General features: G+C 41.3%; 1 protein-coding gene and 1 long non-coding RNA gene across 13 annotated transcripts in view; one reads left to right on the forward strand and one right to left on the reverse strand.

Annotated features, from left to right (window-relative positions):
- CREB5 (cAMP responsive element binding protein 5) overlaps positions 1–23,419 on the reverse strand; it is a 441,056-nt gene that overhangs the window by 22,487 nt on the left and 395,150 nt on the right. The gene's annotated exons all lie outside the window — the stretch shown is intronic.
- On the forward strand, positions 15,589–22,549 carry LOC129659282 (uncharacterized). Of its 2 annotated transcripts, none has more exons than XR_008717931.1 (4): positions 15,589–15,705; positions 16,495–16,614; positions 18,836–18,931; positions 22,312–22,549. It is a non-coding gene; the product is annotated as an uncharacterized LOC129659282 (long non-coding RNA). The 2 variants fall into 2 exon arrangements; XR_008717930.1 differs by lacking the exon at positions 15,589–15,705 and adding an exon at positions 15,743–15,881 and having other exon boundaries at positions 22,312–22,547.

A 23,419-nucleotide genomic window follows, 5' to 3' on the forward strand; every position in this document is an offset into this window, starting at 1 on the left:
AAGGGAAATTACTTGATTGCCTCAAGTCTATTCTTGCAGATTTCATGCCAAGGCCATAATACTAATAAGGCTTATAACATTCCATTTAACTATTCATTCAACAAATATTTACTGGGCACTAATGTTAGGCACTTTATTATTTGCCCACTACCTGAAGGAAATCAGAGATGTATAAAAACCAAAGCTTTCCCAAAGCGCTGGAAAGAAACACACACACTCGAGTGTGGAAATGAAGACTTTTTAAGGATCCCTTAGAGCAGTGGTCCCCAACCCTTTGGGCACCAGGGCCTGGTTTTGTGGAAGACAATTTTTCCATAGACCGAGGGATGGTTTCGGGAGGATTTCAAGCACATTATATTTTTTGTGCCTTTTTTATACTGTTCATGGGATTCTTGTGGCAAGACTACTGGAGTGGTTGGCCATTCCCTCCTGCAGTGGACCACGTTTTGTCAGAACTTTCCACTATGGCCCGTCCATCTTGGGTGGCCCTGCATAGTATGGCTCATAGCTTCATTGAGTTATGCAAGCCCTTTTGCCATGACAAGGCTGTAATCCATGAAGCAGAGGATGAGATGATTGGATAGCATCATTGACTCAATGGGCATGAACTTGGGCAAACTCTGGGAGATGGTGAGGGACAGGGAGGCCTGGCATGCTGCAGTCCAGAAGGTCACAAAGAGTTGGACACGACTTAGTGACTGAACAACAAAATGAAAGTGAGAGTCACTCAGTCGTGTCCGACTCTTTGTGACCCCATGGGCTATATACTCCATGGAATTCTCCAGGCCAGAATACTTCCCTTCACCAGCAGATATTCCCAATCCAGGGATTGAACCCCGGTCTCCTGCATTGCAGGTGGATTCTTTACCAGCTGAGTCACCAGGGAAGCCAACAACATATTTATTGTGCACTTTATTTCTATTATTACATCAATTCCACTCAGATCATGGGGCATTAGATCCTGGAGGATGAGAACGCCTGGCTTAGAGAATCCCAGGCCTGTGGGTTGAGTCCACTCCCAGAGCAGCAGCTGGCATCATGTTTAAAGAGAAATGACTATAGAGCTGCTCTGCATATGCTACATTTAATACTTTCCATGTCATTTCTAAACAGTGTGGGGGCACTTCTCAAAGTCCTAAAGAGCCTGCTGCTCCTCTGGTGCCAACAAGAGTCATCGCCCTGTAAATCACTGAAAAATACCAAATAAAGATATTTGTATCCCACTCGCTTAGGGATGATAAATGACCAGCAAATGAGTCCAAGCTGTATTTTGCAGAATGATTCTTTCTTTTTGAAACTGAACTGTGTCTTACTTTAAATAACATTCTACCCAATGCCAAGAAAAGGCAAGGGAGAGAAGGAAATTAATGAGCAAATAAACATATATTTTTCAACTATAAAAACCAAGGCTATTACGGAGGTGCGACGGCAAGAAAGGAAAAAAAAATAAAAGATTCTGTTTACTTTCTCTCGTCCTCTACCATATCCATTTATTTGAAAGAGCAAATCAGGAGAGACAGCAAGAAGCCTGACACAGCTGGTTTCAGTCAACAGGGGTCATTTTCATTCAGTCTGTGTATTTTATAAGCTCCTTGTACACTGTTCATGATGGAAGGGTGGGCCTGCTGCCTGGGATCTGAGTCCTGGTGAGAAACTAGCTATCTACTTCATCCCATACCCTGCACAACTGCTGCCATGATGGCCAGGCCCAGTGCCCCTCCAGCTCAGCTCAGCTTTGTATCGCAGCATGTCTTGTGAAGGCCAGGTATACGCAAACGTCATCACCTCCACATGAGTGCATACATGTAGGCCTGCGTGAGCTCGCACGCACGACGCACCCACCCACACCCACCCCAGGCAATTTATCTCCCATTAACAACTCAGTCTGGCCAATTAGAAACATTTGTGAAACAGTAAAAACATTTCTTCTCCATCTTCAGCTCAGCAGATTGCTCATGCTTTACAGACTCTGAAAGCCAAACCAAATTAAACAATTATTTGAAATTCAGTTGGGTGGGGGGTGGGGGCAGTTTTAATTAAAAACAGCTCTGGGTTTTCTTCCCGAAGAGAATGTGGTAACATCAAAATGCAGTGTTGCTGAGTTGACCACAAGTATGAGACTATCTATATGAAAATAAGATAAAACCCATCTTTGTATTTCCTTTTGAATACAAAACAATTACCATCAGTGGCCACCCAAAGGTATTTCTGCAAATGTAATGTCTTCATCCCTTCTCCTTCTCAAACACAGCCAATCGGCTGAGGTGTAACACAGGCTTCCGAATAGTCCAAATGGTCAGTGATGTGACACCCCAGAACTTTTCACGGAAGGAGGGCTGCAATATCGATCATTACTGACTTGCTGTAGGTATCAACAACTTCTGAAATTGTCTCTGAATTCACAAGAAAATAATTGATATTTATCCACTGAATTTTATGACTATACGTGGTCAGTTTGGATCCCAAAATCCTTCCCAAAGTTGGAGAGAGGTAGGGATGAGAGGGTGCCATGGAGAAGTTATACCAACTTTGACCTTCATTCTGTCAAAGTAGAAATTGTTTGTTTGTTTGGCCAAGCTGCATGTGGGATCTTAGTTCCTTGACCAGGGCTCAAACCCATGTCCCCTGCATTAGAAGGGTGAAGTCTTAACCACTTGATCACCAGAGAAGTCCCTAAGGCAAGTATAGTTTTAATGCCCAGATTCACATCTCAGCTTCAGGATGTCTGTTGAGAATGATCATATAACTCTAATAGCATGTGGATCTTAAAATCCATGTCTATTTCAGAATCATTGTTAAGACAATTAACTAAAATCACATTTGGCTTAATTACTTGGAATAAAATATGCTCCTTTCAAAACCTTCATAATGTAATTCAGCTCTGATGGTTTCACAATTTAAGTATTCTGCTCCTTTAGATTTTGGTTTGGTAGTAAAATTTCAAATAATCCTACAGGTTGGCAGTAGAGATTACCAGGGAAAGGGGAGGATGCCATATGATCTGGGAGGAAAAATATTCATACTCTGTCATTTGTCATTAAAAAGTATTAATTCTGAACATAGTAGAAATTATATAATTAATAAAAAAAACACACAAAGGAATTGTATTATACATTAATATTCCAGTCCATTGGAAAATGGTGTGAGGAAATCTCAAAAATATGGATGGTACCTCAGAAAAGTGGAACTTCAGCAGTTCCAAAGTAACCAAGGAAAAGCATTCGATGTTTGATTTCACTCTCTCATTGTCTACTTATGGGTATAACTTATAAAGTGATGTAAAGAAGACCCAGGTGCTAGGTGACATGCTAAACTTTGGTGGTTAAAAAAAGCCAATCAAACCCCAGAGACAGATCTTGATCAATTTCCCTGCCAGTCTTTTTATATTAATATGTAAGTCACATATTAATTATAGTTCTGCAAGAGAGAGTCTTTGATTTACTCTTGGTAACTGAAGAAATTAATGAATGCACATTGATAGAATTGTTTTATTTCAGATACCACTTCCCTGAATCTCTTCAGCTCAGGGGCTGTCCTTTACAATTCAGTGGGCTGATAAGCATTTTAAGAGGCTCTGCATTTTAGTGAATTTCAGAACCAATCGCTCTTCTGAGAGCAGGAGTTAGTCTTCATTTTGTTGTAAGACGGCTTTAAATAAGCACTTAGATAAGTAAACTGCTTGGCTCTACACATTCTAATCTACCGAACAAATGAGGCAAGATCCCAAATTCCCTATTCCATGAGAAAGGGGTCTGAGTTGATGTCTGCTAAGAGAGGAATCTATTGGAGAAGTGAATTGTATGCATGTCTAAAATAAAGAAAGAAAAATCATTGTTTCAGAGAACTTCAGAAGAAGAGCAGAAGACTTGGAGTGAGAAATCTAGGTTTAAAAACCTGGCTCTACCACCTTGGCCAGTCACTTTAAGCTTCAAATTCTTCAAAATAAGAATCCCTTTATCTTTTAAGAGGGTGCTAATAGCCTTTGACTGTGTGGATCACAATAAACTGTGGGAAATTCTGAAAGAGATGGGAATACCAGACCACCTGATCTGCCTCTTGAGAAACCTGTATGCAGGTCAGGAAGCAACAGTTAGAACTGGACATGGAACAACAGACTGGTTCCAAATAGGAAAAGGAGTTCGTCAAGGCTGTATATTGTCACCCTGTTTATTTAACTTATATGCCGAGTACATCATGAGAAACGCTGGACTGGAAGAAACACAAGCCGGAATCAAGATTGCCAGGAGAAATATCAATAACCTCAGATATGCAGATGACACCACCCTTATGGCAGAAAGTGAAGAGGAACTCAAAAGCCTCTTGATGAAAGTGAAAGTGGAGAGTGAAAAAGTTGGCTTAAAGCTCAACATTCAGAAAACGAAGATCATGGCATCCGGTCCCATCACTTCATGCCAAATAGATGGGGAAACAGTGGAAACAGTGTCAGGCTTTATTTTTGGGGGCTCCAAAATCACTGCAGATGATGACTGCAGCCATGAAATTAAAAGACGCTTACTCCTTGGAAGGAAAGTTATGACCAACTTAGATAGCATATTCAAAAGCAGAGACATGACTTTGCCAACAAAGGTTCATCTAGTCAAGGCTATGGTTTTTCCTGTGGTCACGTATGGATGTGAGAGTTGGACTGTAAAGAAGGCTGAGAGCCGAAGAATTGATGCTTTTGAACTGTGGTGTTGGAGAAGACTCTTGAGAGTCCCTTGGACTGCAAGGAGAGCCAACCAGTCCATTCTAAAGAAGATCAGTCCTGGGATTTCTTTGGAAGGAATGATGCTAAAGCTGAAACTCCAGTACTTTGGCCACCTCATGCGAAGAGTTGACTCATTGGAAAGACTCTGATGCTGGGAGGGATTGGGGGCAAGAGGAGAAGGGGACGACAGAGGATGAGATGGCTGGATGGCATCACTGACCCGATGGACGTGAGTCTGAGTGAACTCCGGGAGTTGGTGATGGACAGGGAGGCCTGGCATGCTGTGATTCATGGGGTCACAAAGAGTCGGACACGACTGAGCGACTGATCTGATCTGAATAGAAACTCTTGACTTTATCTGAGAAAGACTGATGTTCATTATGATGTCACCTTAAGTAGAACACTGTACTGGGAACAAAAGAAGCCAAAAAGATACTTTACCAGAGAATGCATAAGGACAAAGTCAGGTTTTTAATATATCTCATGGAATCTGACTCCTCTGCAAAACACTGGTACACTGTCTCTTTTTTTTAAACAACTCTATAATCTCCTGGAGCTCCCCTAGTGTCTCAGTAGTAAAGAACCCACCTGCCGATGCAGGAGATGTGGGTTCAATCCCTGAATCGAGAAGATCCCTTGGAGAAGGAAGTGGCAACCCACTCCAGTATTCTTGCTTTGAAAATCCCATGGACAGAGAAGCCTGGCAGTCTACAGTCCATGGGGTCATAGAAGAATCAGATACAACTTATCAACTAAACAACAACAACAATCATCTCCTAGTTGGCTTAGAACTAAACAGAAAATGCAGAAGCCACAGCCATCAACTGTGTATGATACAGATTAATACACTGGATGAGGAACTAGTATCCAAAAAAATCTTGGCAGACTAGCATCAAGGAATCCAATAAGAGAAATTTAATGAGGGGTCAGTGTAACATATTATGCTTGGTTAACATAAACAAAAGCAAAGCACAAAAATACACCAGCACTGTCCAGTGAAAATTCAGGGGAGATGTAGCTTGTCAGTTACATATATATCAGAGGATGCAGGGATTTCATGTGACTTTGTAAAGCACAGTATGTAAAGCACACATGAAAACAACTAATGCTGGCTTTTCAGTTGCATCAGCAAAACTAGATTAGAGAATTTAATGCAAAAGGGTGATAGTCCTGTTCACCTCTGCACAGGCCGGAATGTGCTCTGTACAAGCCCATGTCCCTGTATCTCTGCCCCCACACCCCAAAGATCTCACATCATGCATCACAGGTGCTGGATTTTCTCTAAGCGAGTATCCAACTTTCAGTTGGTATTCCACACATGCCATTATCATTTTTCCATCTCTAATGACATGTGGACTTCCCTGATTGCTCAGTTGGTAAAGAATTGGCCTGCAATGCAGGAGACCCCGGTTCGATTCTTGGGTTGGGAAGATCCGCTGGAGAAGGGATAGGCTACCTACTCCAGTATTCTTGGGCTTCCCTTGTGGCTCAACTGGTAAAGAATCCACCTGCAATGTGGGAGACCTGGGTTTGATCCCTGGGTTGGGAAGATCCACTAGAGAAGGGAAAGGCTACCCACTCCAGTATTCTGGCATTGAGAATTCAATGGACTGTATAATCTATGGGGTTGCAAAGAGTCAGACACGACTGAGCAACTTTCACAATGACACTGTGATGAACATCCTTGTATTTACACATCTTGGCATAGTTGCCCAGCTACTTCTATGTGTTCATTATTTTTTTAAAAAGCTGATGACTTGATCCATCCTGTCTGGGAAGAGGTGATGATGACAATGAATGGTAGGAACAGTGCATGTCTGTGTGTTAGCAGCGTGTACATGTCTGTTAGTGCACATATGTGTCTGTGTGTTATGTATCTTGGTGTTAAGGGAGATGTAAAAGGAAAAGATGGGGGTGGAGGCAACTGTTAAGAATCAGTTTTAGTTAATGAGCCTTTTCTTGGGTCTTATTTTCCTATTCTATCAATATCTCCATATCCAGGTGAGACATTGCCATATTATGTCTTCAGGGTCCCCTGCTCCTTTCAGATTACTGAGCTCCTTAAGTACTATGGAATGACTTTGGGTATTAACTTGGCTCTATTTTAAGTCACTAAGTTGTGTCTGACTCCTTTGTGACCCCATAGACTGTAGTCCACCAGGTTCCTCTGTCCATGGGATTTTCCAGGTAAGAATACTTAAGTGGGTTGCCATTCCTTCTCCAGGGGATCTTCTCAAACCAGGGATTGAACTCATGCCCCCTGCATTGCAGGAGGATTCCTTACCGCTGAACCACAAGGGAAACGCCCTAGCAGATATTATATGCTCTTGGCTGGTTTCCCTGGCAATTTTAAAGGTGCCGAATACACAGTGGCCTTAGAATAAATGTTTGTTGATTGCCTGCCTGCCGCCTGCAAGTCTCCAGGAGTGGTGCCTAGGCGTGGAATGTCTTTGAAGCGCCAGCCTATATTTTCCTCACAGAAAGAACACCTTCTGGTGATGGTTGCAGGGAGAATAATGCCCTTTGTCTTGCTAGTGAACACTACACACCTCCCAAAGACCCAGCACCTGCAAGCCTGGGTAATTTTAGGTGAGGGCTTATTTCCAGCTTTTATAGAAGAAGAAAGTTCTATTGGAAAAAAGTAATCCTTTGTTATTTTATTTTGGACGAGCTTTTAATCAGAAACATAGGCAGTAACATATGTTAGAAAAGGACATATGAAACATAGAACTTTGCATTTATAACTCACTATGGAAAATCCATGTTAAAGCAACACTAAATTTGGGGTTTTAATTGCACAGAAGTCAGGAAATTCAGATTCAAGTTCCCACAGCAAACTTGACTCCATATGTACATCCAAGGGACCTTCCTGAGTGGGGTAACCTAATTATTTGGCAAAAAAAAGTTATAAAATGAAAAGTGATGGAAATAATTTCTCCTCACTGCTACACTTCCCATCATCCCAAGAAAGATGGATGGCAGGCAACATTAGCTACATCAACTGCGCTGTTTTTAATGCACAGACGTCCTTGGGCGTGTGCTTGGTGACCATCATGAAGAGTCATCACTCCGCAGCGCCGGGGCAGGGAGGTCCACGACTTGGTGGTGTGCTGTTTGGGTGGAGTAGCCAGTCACCCCATCACCAGTCCTCCACCAGATCCTTCCCCACACCCTTCTGAGAACAGCTGCGTTCCATGGGCACTGCCCTCTCACCCCCACACCATCCCCAGAGGACACCTCTCAGTTACTCAGATGCTCAAATTCCTGCATCTGAATGTCTGACTAAAGGGCTATCCTAGACACACCTCTGTCTGGTCCTGGGAAGACTTCTCAGGACGGCTGTTCCAGATTGCTGTCTTCTAGCTTTATTCCACTTGTTGGGAGATGGCGAGACATGTGCTATTCTGGGTGGAGACATTAGTCGTCTGCACAAGGGAGCCTCAAGCTCATTATAGGTAAAAAGTGTCCATGTATTTCTCTTAAACTGTGGGTAGTAGATTGTATGGAAGTATAAGTTATCCTGCCCCTTGGTATCAATATCCACACCCAACTATCATGTGGTGTATGTCCAGTTCTGTTTCTCTTCCTGGTAAAATGGTGCAGTACATTCTGTTCTCCATGCTCTCTCTTACCTCTGGCCTGATCCCTGCTTGAGTTTCCCCAAACACGTCAACAAATATATGGGAGGAGAGTGGTGGGGGGAAGTGGGGAAGAGCGAGTATAATAAACTCTGAATATTAAGTGAGAGTTGGACTGTGAAGAAGGCTGAGCGCCGAAGAATTAATGCTTTTGAACTGTGGTGCTGGAGAAGACTCTTGAGAGTCCCTTGGGCTGCAAGGAGATCCAACCAGTCCATTCTGAAGGAGATCAGCCCTGGGATTTCTTTGGAGGGAATGACGCTAAAGCTGAAACTCCAGTACTTTGGCCACCTCATGCGAAGAGTTGACTCATTGGAAAAGACTCTGATGCTGGGAGGGATTGGGGGCAGGAGGAGAAGGGGACAACAGAGGATGAGATGGCTGGATGGCATCACTGACTTGATGGCCGTGAGTCTGAGTGAACTCTGGGAGTTGGTGATGGACAGGGAGGCCTGGCGTGCTGCGATTCATGGGGTCGCAAAGAGTCGGACACGACTGAGCGACTGATCTGATCTGATCTGATTAAGTGCCGCTTATTTTGGGATGTTTTGTAAGTGTTTGTGGTCCAAAGCCTCTGGACTAATAGCCCAATCAGCTTGCTGTGATGGCTCTACCATCCTCCTAAAAGAGAGTTCCAGGTCTGCCTGTGAGTGGTCTGGATCTGATGGTGCTCAACTCTGCTGCCCTGGGACAACACAACCAACACATCCACCAATAGCCCCTGGGCTCTGAGCACATTGAGAACCAGTGATGCCATTTGTCAATGGCCTGTTCTCATTGAGCAGGAAGGATCAGGAATAACCCAGGAGAGACTCAAGATGAAGGAGCACCATCATTAATAAAGACTTCTATCATAACACAATCTTTGATTTTTTAGGCAAACCATACCAGGGAGAATAAAGCTGTGCATGGGGAAACAAACAGAATGCAAAATCTTTTTTTTTTTTTTTTTTTGGTTGCATGTCTACATTTAAGGCAGCTTTTTTTTTTATAATGAATATCTACATTTAAGGCATTTTCAAGAGAAACCATTTATAATTTATGAAGATTCTGGTTGCTTGCATGTTTATAAAAAGTTATGCCTAAGGAAAACTTTTGAATTATGCCCAAGAAGATGATGAGTCCAGCCAAAAATGAGGAACAACTTTTTTTTTTTCCTGAGCAATGTGCATCCAAATCATGTTGATTCTCATGTACATTTTAAAAATCCCATTGATAACTAGTGGTTGAAGAATAAGTTTTCTGTGCTCTTTTCTAATTTTTCTTTTTGTTTCAGGAGGTATGACCAACAGAATACATTAACTATTTGGTGCATTTTTAAGAGTGAAACTACAGTCCTTTGCTAAGCTATTTTTTTACCTTTTCATTTCTATTGTCTCCATGGTGTACAAGTCAATAAACTGGATATCTAAATCTACTATTTTACTGCCTACGACCCAAGTAATGGGGGTGGGGAATGTGGAACCATCTCTTTAAATCACATTGTCACAACTGAGTACCATTCTAAAAATACCAAACAGAAAGTTTTCTGGTTGATTTATTCATCGAAAATGGCCTAAGAATTTATCTTCTAACAAGCTTAAGATATCATTTTCATGATCTGTCTTCTTTTTTAGCTTAAGCAATTTCTTTTCTGACTCCCAATTTCCTCTCAAGCAACTGCCCACCAGCGACTGACAATAATATAGTAGCTTGCCCTAAATCAGTGCCTTCCTTTTAGACAGCAAAGTTCCCTGCAGATATTAAACCTCTGAAGTAGGTGATGAAGATCATTCCCTATGTTTTGAAGGTGTAGGAAATTCCTCTGAAGAAATAAGTGCTAAGTCACCTTGAGAGCCAGTGTAGACAAGGCATTGAACATGATGTTGCTCTTTGTGGTGTGGCCTGACAGTCTGTGTAGTTAGAAGATGATGGTGGATAATATAAAAAGCAAGTAGGAAAGGCAAAAAGGAAGGAAAGAGGCAAAACGTCAGAGGGAAGGGAAAAAGATATATAAGAGGAAAGCAGGAGGGAAAGCAAGTCAGTTCAACTGGAGGTGGAAAACATGCTCTACCCAAGGGGTCTGATATTGTGTTTATTAACATACAATGATAGAACAGGATCATTGTAAAAGAGAAGTGGATACAAGATTGAGTCAAAGGACTCCAAACTCAAACAAGTTCAATTCCGCCTTTTAGAGAATTGTCCACTCCACCCTACTTTCCAGATAAGTTAATCACCAAAGGATGTTTTTCAATAATTTCTTCCTTTCACTAAATGCCAACTGAAGAGAGTCTGGATTTGGTATGGCAGATAAGGAAAGAATCGCATCTTGTAGGGTTGTTTTTTATATGAATAACACTATATATAGATATTTTCCCACTTCCGTAAGGTTTTCAAACCATGCGTGGTTAACCAAAGGCTAACAAAATGGTTAACCAAACGTGTCACCCACTAAACCCAGTGGAAACAGTGATGGCAGCTCCAGCAATGGGGAGTTGTTTTTCCATTTCTGTGACACATTCCACCCAGCATCCAGCCTGATTTCCAAGAATGGCATCATGCTTTGAAGAGCATATTGGAGGCTGCAAGCCCAGCTGATCAGGGGAAGGGTCATCTACATTTACAGACTATTGCTCATGCCAGAGAGTAGGCTTAATTTTGCACACTTTTCATGTGCAGAGATGGTAAGCCCTCTAAAAGGCCTTTCTCCTTTCCACTACTCTTGGCCTAATTTTGATCTCAGGTAAAATTCAGATCTAGCTAACATCAGTTGTCAATTAATTAAGTATATTATCAAAAAGATACCACAGCAGATAAACTTTTACCCAGTGTTGCAGCTCTGGGTATAGATTGAGGACTTGTTCCAAAGTTTCCACATTATGTAAGTGCAACTGCTGGGATCAGCCCATCAAGTGGGAATCTAGATGTTCACCCATAGAAGAATGGATAAAAAAAAGGTGTGGTATATATATATGCAATGGAATATTACTCAGCCATAAAAAGGAATGAATTTGAGTCAGTTGAAGTGAGGTGGATGAACCTAGAGCCTGTTATACAGAGTGAACTAAATCAGAAAAACAAATATCATATGTTAATGCATATATATAGAATCCAGAAAAATGGTACTGATGAACCTATTTACAGGGCAGGAATAGACATGCAGACATAAAGAAGACAGACTTGTGGACATAGCAGGGGAAAGAGAGGATGGGATGAATGGAGAAAGTAGCACTGAAACATATATATCATCATATGTAAAACATAACTAGTGGGAATTGCTGTATAACACAGGGAGCTCAATCTGGTGCTCTCTGATGAAGTAGAAGGGAGAGGGTGAAGCTCAAGAGGGAGGGAACAGTGTATACCCATGGCTGATTCATGTTGCTTTATAGCAGAAACCAACACAACATTGTAAAGCAACTAGCCTCCAATTAAAATAAAATAAAATCCATGTTCATATAAAAAAATAAAGGACATGGACTGCAGCTACATTTTCACTTCCTTTCTTTCTTCTATTCAGAAGTATCCTTTGATTTCCTTCCAAAACCCATTCATTACAGGAAGTACTTTACTATTAGGCTCCCTCAGTAGGATATTCTTCTGGAGAAGGAAATGGCAACCGACTCCAGTATTCTTGCCTGGAAAATCCATGGATGGAGGAGCCTGGTAAGCTACAGTCCATGGGGTCACAAAGAGTCGGGCATGACTGAGCGAATTCACTCACTTCACTCAGTAGGATATCACTTTATCATAAAGGACAATTGTCAATAGTCAAGCACTCAACTTATTTCAGTTGTGTAACATTTGCTATTTAGAATAGGAATGTTTGATCTGATTTCATTTCATTATTAAGCAGCTTTGAATCCTTTCTAGAAGTAGGAGGGATATGTACTAAAATTCATTTTATAAACAAATAGATATTATATTCTTTGCAACCAACCCCAACTATTTTCCCCAGGGTTGGGGTATGGAATCTTTAAATCAGATTCGAAGAAGAAAAAATATTCCAAATCTTAAACTCCCTCTGGATACATGATATTGTCTCCCTTGGTGTTCTTAGATGGAAGACTGGGGAGATATAGACAAGAGGGAAAATGAATGGAAAGAAGCACACTTTCGTTCTTTTAAGTCTTTCTTTTATCATCCCAAGTTTAAACTTTTTTAACTAGTCTCTGTTTTTTCACTTAACGATAGAGCACGGATAAGAATCAGGGACTCAACGAACATGTATTCAAGACACATGCTGAGCACACTGGTACTTACTACTATATTAAACTACCTTCTGAAATAACAATTTTCCCTCTTTCTGAATCCTAATTTTGCACACTCTTTATGTGCAGGTAAACCCTCTGAAAGCACTCTTTCCATCCCACTGCTCTTTGCTTAGTTTTGATCTCAGATAAAATTCAGATCTCATAACATAGTTGCCAATTAAGTATATTATCAAAAAGACACCTCAGCAGAGAACTTCTCACCCAGTGCTAATTAGGTAATGTTTTTCCAAAGCACTTGCCATTAGAATGTTGAAACAGATACTCCACAGTGAAGTGTGGAGATGAGGCTGTAAGATTATCAGCCTGGTTGATTTTCTTCTGAATGACAATAATTACCCAGGTAAGAGGCAAAACTCCTCATATTAAGTCAATTTTGATCATTTCTGAACTTAATGGTTACAAAATAATATTAACTAAATCTACATGAAATTAAAAGATGCTTGCTCCTTAGAAGAAAAGCTATGACAAACCTAGACAGCGTATCAAAAAGAAGAGACGTTACTTTGCCGACAACGGTCTGTATAGTCAAAGCTATGGTTTTTCCAGTAGTCATATATGGATGTGAGGACTGGACCATAAAGAAGGCTGAGCACTGAAGAAACTGATGCTTTCAAACTGTGGTGTTGGAGAAGACTCTTGAGAGACCCTTGGACTGCCAGGAGATCAAACCAGTTCATCCTGAAGGAAATCAGTCCTGAATATTCACGGGAAGGACTGATGCTGAAGCTGAAACTCCAATACTCTGGCCACCTGATGCAAAGAGCTGACTCATTGGAAAAGACCTTAATGCTGGGAAAGATTGAAGGCTGAAAGAGAAGGGGGCAACAGAGGATGAGATGGTTGGATGGCATCACTGACTTAATAGACATGAGTTTGAGCAAGCTCCAGGAGATGGTGAAGGACAGGGAGGCCTGCTGTGCTGCAGTCCACAGGGTTGCAAAGAATTGGACATGACTGAGCGACTGAACAAGAGCAGCAGCAGCAAATCTCAAGAATCAGACCAGATGATTGCATTAAATAATTTGTGAATTTAGATTTAATAGTGTTCAGAATTTGAAGGTTGGTTCAAAGAACCAACGTATCTTTTTGATATGCTGTCTAGGTTTGTCATAGCTTTTCTTCTAAGGAGCAAGCATCTTTTAATTTCATGTAGATTTAGTTAATATTATTTTGTAACCATTAAGTTCAGAAATGATCAAAATTGACTTAATATGAGGAGTTTTGCCTCTTACCTGGGTAATTATTGTCATTCAGAAGAAAATCAACCAGGCTGATAATCTTACAGCCTCATCTCCACACTTGAGGGTGTTCTTTGAACCCTCCACACATGAAAACAAACTCGATGTATTACTTATGTCTCTGGAGACAGACTCAGGTGATTTGTTTACTCTGAGAAAAGAAAGTTGTCAGGACAACTGAGTGAGACATCTCAAATGCAATTTAAAGTCATACTCTAAGTGCATTAGGAAAAACAGTGTGGCTACCATTTTAAGAAGGTTAACATGTTAGATGCACCCATGGGATTTGCACATCCCACACTGCCAAAATATATGCCGATTTAGGAATATGAAGACTAAAAGTAACTGAATCCTTCACTCTTACATGCTCTTAGGGAGCATGGGTGATATTCATAGCTTGGGCTCTGATGCACTGTGACTGGTCATTAAATGTTCCATGACATTTTTTTGTTTAATCAGAACAGAGTTTTAACCTGGCTCCATTTCAGCTAGGGTAATGGCAAAGATTCCCTCCCAAAGATTCCTTCTACCCTTCCAACTGGCCAACACTTGATTCATTTTCTCCTGCAGAATAAAGATCACCCAGAATGACTGGCTGGGCATAAGTGCAGCTCCTCCATCCCCCACTGTTTGGGGGAAAGTTGTTTATTCTTTCAGCATATGTTTAATGAGCAATTATTATGTGCAAAGTAAGATATACAAATATGATTCTGCTCATTTCCAAAAAGACTGAAATCTAGCAGATTCGTTTATTCTGAGGTCCTGGGACATTATGGATTAGATGGGCTAGTTCTAGTGACACTTCAGATCAAGGTTAGATTGTTCTAACATGAACCTAATAGATACTGCTGGTGTTCTAGGGCTAACTAGCATTTTCAGGTTGCAGCATATCAAATATAGTTAAACCTGACCTAAACTGGGACTTTGAGTCATGATTCAATTCAGTGGTTCTCAATGGAGGGTAATTTTGCCCCCTGGGGGATACTTGGCAATATCTGGAGACATTTTTGACTGTTACCACTTGGAGGGGGGGCTGCTAGTGGCATCTAGTGGGTACAGCCTAGAGACACTGCTGAACATTTAATAACACACAGGACAGTCTGTCACAACAAAGAAGGCTCCAGCCTCAAATAACAATAATGCTGAAGCTGAGAAACACTGCCTAACCTGACTGCTAGGTTAACTAAACCAGAACTCAGTGCCATTTACCAACCAGTTATTTATTTTATTATATTGAAGGTGGCACTAAAAGAGCATTGTGATGTGGATATTAAAACGAGCTGCTGGTAAAATCCAAGCTAATAATGAAATACCCTGTATGTGATATTTCCTCTCTGTCCTTATGAAATTCATCAACTCATGCTGGCTCAGGAATGGCAGTGAAGAGAGTGACACGGAGAATTACTTTCTATAACCATTGGCCCTAATAACTGGAAGAGTTTGGGGGCCCATCTGGACCAACACACAGACTACATTTTATTTATTTCTTCATTAAGATTTCTTTCACAGATTAAAAATCTGAGGCTTAGTGAGATTAAAAAGCCATTGTGGTTTCACTACAAGTTCAAGGTTGAAGGTAAATTCAAACCCAGGCCTCCTGACTGCCAATCCAAACTTCCTCTGGAGACTAATATGGGATTCAGCTGCGCCTCGAACTTAAATAAGAAACAGAGATGACATCTGAAAACACTAACAGCCCATGTGCTGTGTGTTTTCCGTGGTGCTGAGACAATGCGTTCTGAGGCTGGCTACTTGTCAGGAGCCATAGCGACAGTGTTAGCCGCTGTGATCTGCGGGAACCTAGGAGTAGAGTTTGTTAAAGTGGCAGGCATCTGCATCTCCTCAGCTGGAGGCGGGTACTCCTGGTAGGACCTGCCACACTAGCAGGCAAGGGCAGATCCCAAGACTTTCTGGGGAGTGTTAGTAAGGCCTAACAATATTCTCCTTTCCCACTAGCAGCTGGGGTTGCTTCTCCCAGTTTTCTCCCTCTGGCTAAAATGGTTATTGGATTGTATTCTCTTGTCTTTCAAATGTGGCTCAGGTAAATGTGCTAAAGAATCTGCCTGTAATGCAGGAGACTTGAGTTTGATCCTGGGGTTGGGGAGATCCCTGTATTAGGAAGATGCCCTGGAGAAGGGAATGGCTACCCATTCCAGTCTTCCTGCCTGGAGAATTCCAAGGACAGAGGAACCTAACGAGCTACAGTCCATGGGGTCACAAAGAGTCAGAAACCACTGAGTAACTTAACACACTTCACTTTTTTCAAAGGTCTTTAAAGGGAATTATGTAAAGCTTCAGCCCTGACATTCTCCTTTCAGTAAATTCTTGGGTTTGCACATAAAATTTGGTGTGCAGGGTTGGGGAAGAGATATATACTCTATTTGTCTGCAGAAAACTAATCCTAGTCAACTCTGAATTCAATAGTGAATTTAATACTTCTACTTTCAAATAATTAACCAAAATCCAGAGATTCCAATAAACATTCTCATAAACCTTTTTAGTACAGTCCACCTTGACTTAATCATTGAGAGCTGGGAGGAGGCCTTCCCTCCCACCCGCATCCTACTTTGTGTCTATAAAGAATTTTAAGAGGGGAGCCTGGAAATATGGAAATTGAAGTATGTACATAACTGCCCCTTCTTTTCTCCTTTCAGATCTTCTGTAAAATAAAACAAAGTATTTTAAAGAGAAGTGGAAGCTGGAATTTTCTGTCTCATGTTTTCTTTGAAGTGTTGGAGATGAAGCATGTAACATGGGTGGTCACAAGGCTTCATGTAAGTTAGCTGACTCCTCTTTCAGCTTTTTGACACAATTACTAATATGCTCCTTGAAACTATCACCATCTGTCTCTCTATACCGTCAGAATCTGCCTTACAATCAAGGAAATGGAACAAAGCAGGGGGTCAGTGTATATGTGTGTCTGTGTGTCTGTGTGTGTAGAGCATGAAGATGGGGTAAGGGGAGAGGGAGGATACAATGGTATGTGATCAGGCCCCAGAAATAATGCACAAGTCTGCCTGGAGATTTTCCTATGGCCCTTTAAACAGGATCCTTGTTGGAATTTTTGGATTCTGTCCCATGGAGTTCAAGTGCATTCTTCAGGGCAGCCAGTTACTGTTTCACAGAGGTGTGAATGTCCTGGAGTTTCACAAGCACAATACTTCACATTGTTGGTTCAGAATTACTTTAATTTCTCTTTCCACCACCCCACCCCCATCGCCATTAAGAGACTGTTGGATCCACAGAGAAGTCCAGCATAGCCAGGGTTGAAAATACCAATGAAAGCAAGAAAAAGACCTGTAGTAAACATTCTAGTGTAAGGCTATAATCAAATTTTTGTTCATTTTTTGCCTGATAATGATCAAGGTATGACTTTAGGAACTCCATGAAGTTTACCAAAAAAGCTTTGTTTTTCTAAAGGATGAAAAAAAAGTCATCATTTTATCTTGTCTTCATGCAACTGTATTTAAAAGGTAGTGGATTAAGGTTCTGCTGTATACAGACAATAAAGCACATATGTTCTGGAAAAAGTTATTTGGAAGTGTGTTTGGAAGCCCATGAATCAAACAGATCAAGAACCCCTGCATTCACCCAGTCTACATCTGTTGCCAGTTCCAGACCATTCTCTGCGGAGAACTTGTATATTATTACACAAGGCGATGTCCTAAAATGAAAGCACCTCTAAGAGAATTACGGTGTTAAACTGGGATATACAATCCAGACGCTTTCCAACACGGGTGAACCACAGGAGGTCTCCGCCCGGGATAGAATGAGACGTAGCAGAAAAGCCCTAATGATGCCTCCACATGGATTTAGCCTGATGGAGACTGTTTATTTATCTGACTTTGAGAAACTTCACTGGGGACCAGCCAAAAAATGAATAAGGAAAAGTTCTCTTAAATTGTACAGAATCTTTAATTCTGAAGAGCAGCTTCTAAACGTCAATACCTTTAACAGGAGTGACTTGATACTAGGTCTTAGGATACAAAGAAAAGAGGATGCAAGGAGATACCAAAGAAAACTGCCAAGGTACAAAAAAGAGTGAAAAGTGATTATCACTGCTTACATTCCTGAAGCTTCTGGCCAGCCCTTTGCATTCATTCCAGAAAGGCCCCAAAGCTGTTTGGCATTAGAGGTGGGCAAGAAAAAGCAGACATCACAACACTTTGCTCGCGAACCACATCACACTCCCCTCCCTTAATGAGAATCTTGTGGCTCAAACCACAGACTCATAACCAAACCTTTCCCTGCCAGGGCAGCAGACAAATCTTTCTTTCCCACAGGCTGCCTTGGCATTTTAGCATCCCACCAGAGTGCCTGGGCTTAAGGATCCATCATCAAGGGCAGCCAAATATGCTTCTCCACCCATAGCAACTCTGTCCTGGACCATAGCCAAAGAGAGAAGATCAGGGATGGGGGAAAATCCTATAGCAAAGCAAAACAGAGCAGGAAGGCTGGGAGCAGTAAGAAAGGCTTAAAGTGGCTAATTTTTCCAAGCACCCGCTCCTTCCCTTCCCCTCTGCTGTGGGTAAAGCAGTGACAGACAATTTATCACACATTTTGACTGCATGCCAGCTGGCTGTTAAAAAAAAAAAAAAAGAGTTGTTTATTAATTCAATTAGCTGGCTTATTTATCAGGGCTGGGTTAGCAGGAGCGGTGAGAAGGCCAAGGGATGTCCGTGTCAAGCTGTTTCTTGCAGACCCTGCAGGCAAATGCAGACACGCATTCTTACCCTGCAGGACTCGGAGTGTCGCACTCACTAGCTGTGTTTACCCTGAGTGCTCGGTGTGCAACAAGAATGCCCATCAATTGTAATGAAATATAGAGGTGGGAAGATGCTCAGAACAGGACAAAGTCATCTGAGTGATGACAGTCATTAGAATTTATCACCCATTCGGGGGCCATTTTCAGAGACAACATGGTGTCCTTTCTGTACTCATTTTGGTGGTTGCTTTTGTTGTTCTCTCATTCCCTGGTGGGTATTTATACCCAAGGCTGCCAGTGTATCAGCAGTTTGTCCAGACCAGCATGGCCCAGGATCAGAGGAATCATTCATTCATTCAATAAGTGGCTTATTAAAGAAAACCCAAGTAAGTAAGCTGCCTTGTGGCACTTTTTCTGAAGTTACTGGTTAAATTGGATCATCATGTGGTAGATAAGATTTGAGCCGAATTTTACCATGAACCAGCTATGGCAGAGATTTTAACTGATTCACCCAAGGTTTCCCTCAACACTCTGAAACCAGGTGTTGCTCAGGGTCCCCCTCATTTATAGCAGCTGTCCATACTCTTGACCCTATTCTTGGCCAGTCTATGCCCAATGTTTATGTGGTGACCCAGAGGGCACATTTTCTGAGGATCTGGTGGATGGCAAGTAGAAAAGAAGGGGGAAAAAGGAGAGATGTCTACAATTTTATTTCAAAATAACTTAATCATAACAAATGGTTATAAGGTATACATTTGGGGACTTCCCTGGTGGTTCAGTGCCTAAGACTCCACACTCCCAATGCAAGGGGCCCAGGTTTGATACCTGGTCAGGGAACTAGATCCTACATGCCACAACTAAAGATCCTGCACACCCCAGGGAAGATCAAAGATCCAGTGTGCCACACTAAGACCCAGGCCAGCCAAATAAATAAATATACATATTTTAAAAGTATCCATTTGATTTTGCTTTCATTCAGAATGAAATCAGCCTTACAAATAAAGTATTTTACAAATCTGAAGGAAGATGACTTTAGGACCAATATATGTCTACTAATTTTCACATATAATTTAGAAAAAGTGATATTTTAGATTAAAAAAATAGGGAAGAGGAATCATAATATAAGGATGTGATAAATAATGCTGGTTCATCAGCTAGTTAATTAACATAGTAAATGTGACATGAAGATGGTACCAATGATAAGACCAAGTCAGCCCCTTTAGTGGGGACATTGCCTACTAATGGGAAATGTGATCTGTGAGCCTATATAATGAAGGCTAGGCCCAAGTGTGCGATAAGGGAGACACTTGAGGATTCCATTGAGAGTGAGGATTCTGGAAGTCTGTTATTGCTAGCTTTGCTGTCTCATACTAAGAGTTAGAACCTCTTCACTATTCATATCAACCACTAATTATATGGGGTAAAGGGTTTCCCCCTAACTTTTGGAAATGACAAATCATCCTTATCTTTTCTTTCTTTCCTCCAACCCTCCTTCTCTTCTTTCCTTCACTTGAAGTGCCAAGTGAAACAAAACCTTGGGTGCACCAGTGAGGTCTGCAGGACGTCACAGCCCTATCACCATGACTCCATTGGCTCCTCTATTCCATGCAGTCTGTGAAAGAGCCTAAGGTACCACCTCCCAAATCCCGCCACTGGCTAACTCAGTCTCTGGCTCGCTCATTGAACTTGACTTCTCCATCAACAATTTGTTCACTTCTAAAATTCCCCAAGGAATACCAAATCCTTAATTCAAACTCTTCTTGACATTTTTAACACTTATCTTCCAGCATTAACTGCTCCCACCAAAATGTCTATTGAGTTGGATAAAATCAAGTGGAATTAAATTCAATCTTCCTATTAACATCTTTTGTCTCTTTAGCTGTGACTGGTTGGGGGTTGGTTCTTTCAAAAATGGGAAGGAAGTTTATGTGATGGTGCACCAATGTTTCTTTCATTTCTTCTTTTTATTTTCAGATTAAATTAAGTAAAAAAAAATTTTTTTTTAAAACTGATATAATTTACCTAACTTTGGACAGTCTAGTTTTCATGCATGTTCAGATTTTCCAGTTAAGCATGCCAGTCGTGATTTCTGCTGCTGATGGTGTATCAGTATGAGACTTTACAAATTTTATATGATAGTTGTATCTTGAAATGGTAAGGACAACATAATGTTCATCCTGGCAACATTTCCTTAACTTTTATATCTTAAAAGATGCTATGTTAAACTTTCCAAAAATTTCTTCAGCAGGCTTAATCAAAAACATTCTTGCTATATTTCCACCAAAATAACAGACAGCTATACATGTATGCATTCACATCTATTTTTAGTTGAGTTTATTCATATACAGGAAAAATGGCTCAATTTAAAGTTTCACATTGTTGAAGTCTCACGTCTTTTTTGGGTTCAGCAATGTCTCTAGTAAAAGTCAGTTTCTAAAGTTCATTTTTAAAATTGTAGAAAGGCCCAAACCCTCTGCCTTAGCATAATTTAAGCACCAAATATACTATTTCTAAAAAGTAAATATGTTGTATAAAACAATAAACTATAAAAATTTCATGGAAGAATTCATAGCTACTCTTGGTAACTATCTTGTCTGACTCTCAATTTATTTCAAATGACGACATTATACTTTTACAAAAGTGAGAGAAATATCCTAAAAATGAGGAAAATATCTTTATATTGTGTGGAAGCCACTTTAGTGCTGAAGATCTGTCATGTTGGGTTAGCAAGGCTGTGAACAACTTATCCCAGAGCACTGCTTGAACTTCCACAAAGGTATTTCTCAGATTAACTTCTAGACTTTACTTCCAGAAGGTTCTTATGACTAAAGACAAATTTTACATTTAAAACTCAATTCCTTTTGGAAATGGAAACACTGGGAGATAATTCCATTCATGGAGATTTATTAAGACCACATATCAACATTTCAGAAATTCCTTTACCCATCATAGTCTGTTTAATGGCCCTGTGCAAATAAGACATAATCTCCATCTAAATCAGGCAAGTGAGGGATTTTTCAGGATTTCTCTTCATAGTTTCCCTAGAGAATGGGTATCCCATCTGTGTTGCTGAATGGAAGATAATCAAAGGGCACTGATCTCTCCAAATGGGTTCATTCATCACTGTCCCCGGATCATATAGAGTAGCTGCCCCTAGGAAGGTCACTGTGGCTATACTCTGGCCTTCCATACATTATAATATAGCACATCCATCCCTCCTTTAGGATGGAAAATGTTTGGCACTTTGGATGTAAAAATGTTTGGCCTTTTAGGATGTAAAACGTTTGACGTGCATGAATATCCCTCCCCTCAGAGTTCAATGTTACAAAAATAATTCTATTCCTCAAGTTTCGATTTAATACGCATTCAGAATCTAGCCCTATGTTGACTAAAACAGTTTGAATATGTGTTATTCTTCTGCCATCACAAATGTAAAACATAGTGTAAAAGGGGAAAAAGTAGGCTGTAGCTACTGAATGCTGAAAAAAAAACAACAACACTGTCTTATATGTTGGAGATATGCTTCAGTATATTTCAAAGAACAGCAGTGGAGAGAACCACTAAGAATCAAAGTACAGGTGCTCTAAACAAGTTTGATTTTGAATAATTCTAATATGGCATTAATTATGCCTTTTCTATTACTCAGTTAAAGGCTATTGCCTTCATTTAGGATGGGAAAGTTGTGTTTTGTGTGCTATGGAGCATAGCCATCAGAGGACTGTCTGGATGGTTCAACTGATGTTCCGCTTCTTCCTCTCATATCAAGGCAGAAGTGTTATACTGCAGACTGCAGTTTCATTGCCTGAGACACAGGAAACAAACCAACAGGCTGCGGCATGGGAAAGATGGCAGGCACTGAAGAAAAGCCAAAGACCTGGCTCCTACCTTCAAGAAACTTACTCTCTAGTTGGAAGAATAAAGAGTGTACATATCAAAGCTCAAGCATCAAGTGCCTGATTAGTGGAAGGGACAGAAAGTAAGAGTTAGAGAGCTAACAGCATCTGCGGTGGCAAGAAGGTGAGTCAGAGCTGAACAGTTTTCAGCTGGATCTTACAGGATGCTTTGAGGAGGATGAATTCTAAGTTTCTAACAAGGCTTAGCTAGAAAATCCCATGGACGGAGGAGCCTGGTAGGCTGCAGTCCATGGGGTCGCTAGAGTCAGACAGGACTGAGCGACTTCCCTTTCACTTTTCACTTTCATGCATTGGAGAAGGAAATGGCAGCCCACTCCAGTGTTCTTGCCTGGAGAATCCCAGGGACGGGAAGCCTGGTGGGCTGCCATCTATAGGGTCGCACGGAGTCGGACACGACTGAAGCGACTTAGCAGCAGTAGCAGCAACAAGGCTTAGCAGAGAAGGCAATGGCACCCCACTCCAGTACTCTTGCCTGGAAAATCCCATCGACGGAGGAGCCTGGTAGGCTGCAGTCCATGGGGTCGCTAAGAGTCAGACAGGACTGAGCGACTTCACTTTCACTTTTCACTATCATGCACTGGAGAAGGAAATGGCAACCCACTCCAGTGTTCTTGCCTGGAGAATCCCAGGGACGGGGGAGCCTGGTGGGCTGCCGTCTATGGGGTCGCACAGAGTTGGACACGACTGAAGCGACTTAGCAGATTCTTTACCATTTGAGTCACCAGGGAAGTCCGGTAAATGGTAAATAAGTTAAAGTAAGATTGCTCCTGCTAAGTTGCTTCAGTCGTGTCTGACTCTGTGCGACCCCATAGACGGTAGCCCACCAGGCTCCCCCATCCTTGGGATTCTCCAGGCAAGAACACTGGAGTGGGTTGCCATTTCCTTCTCCAATGCATGAAAGTGAAAAGTGAAAGTGAAGTCATTCAGTCGTGTCCGACTCTTTGCAACCCCATGGACTGC

The sequence above is a fragment of the Bubalus kerabau genome, chromosome 8 (genome assembly GCF_029407905.1).
Source record: "Bubalus kerabau isolate K-KA32 ecotype Philippines breed swamp buffalo chromosome 8, PCC_UOA_SB_1v2, whole genome shotgun sequence".
Classification (NCBI taxonomy): Eukaryota; Metazoa; Chordata; class Mammalia; order Artiodactyla; family Bovidae; genus Bubalus; species Bubalus kerabau.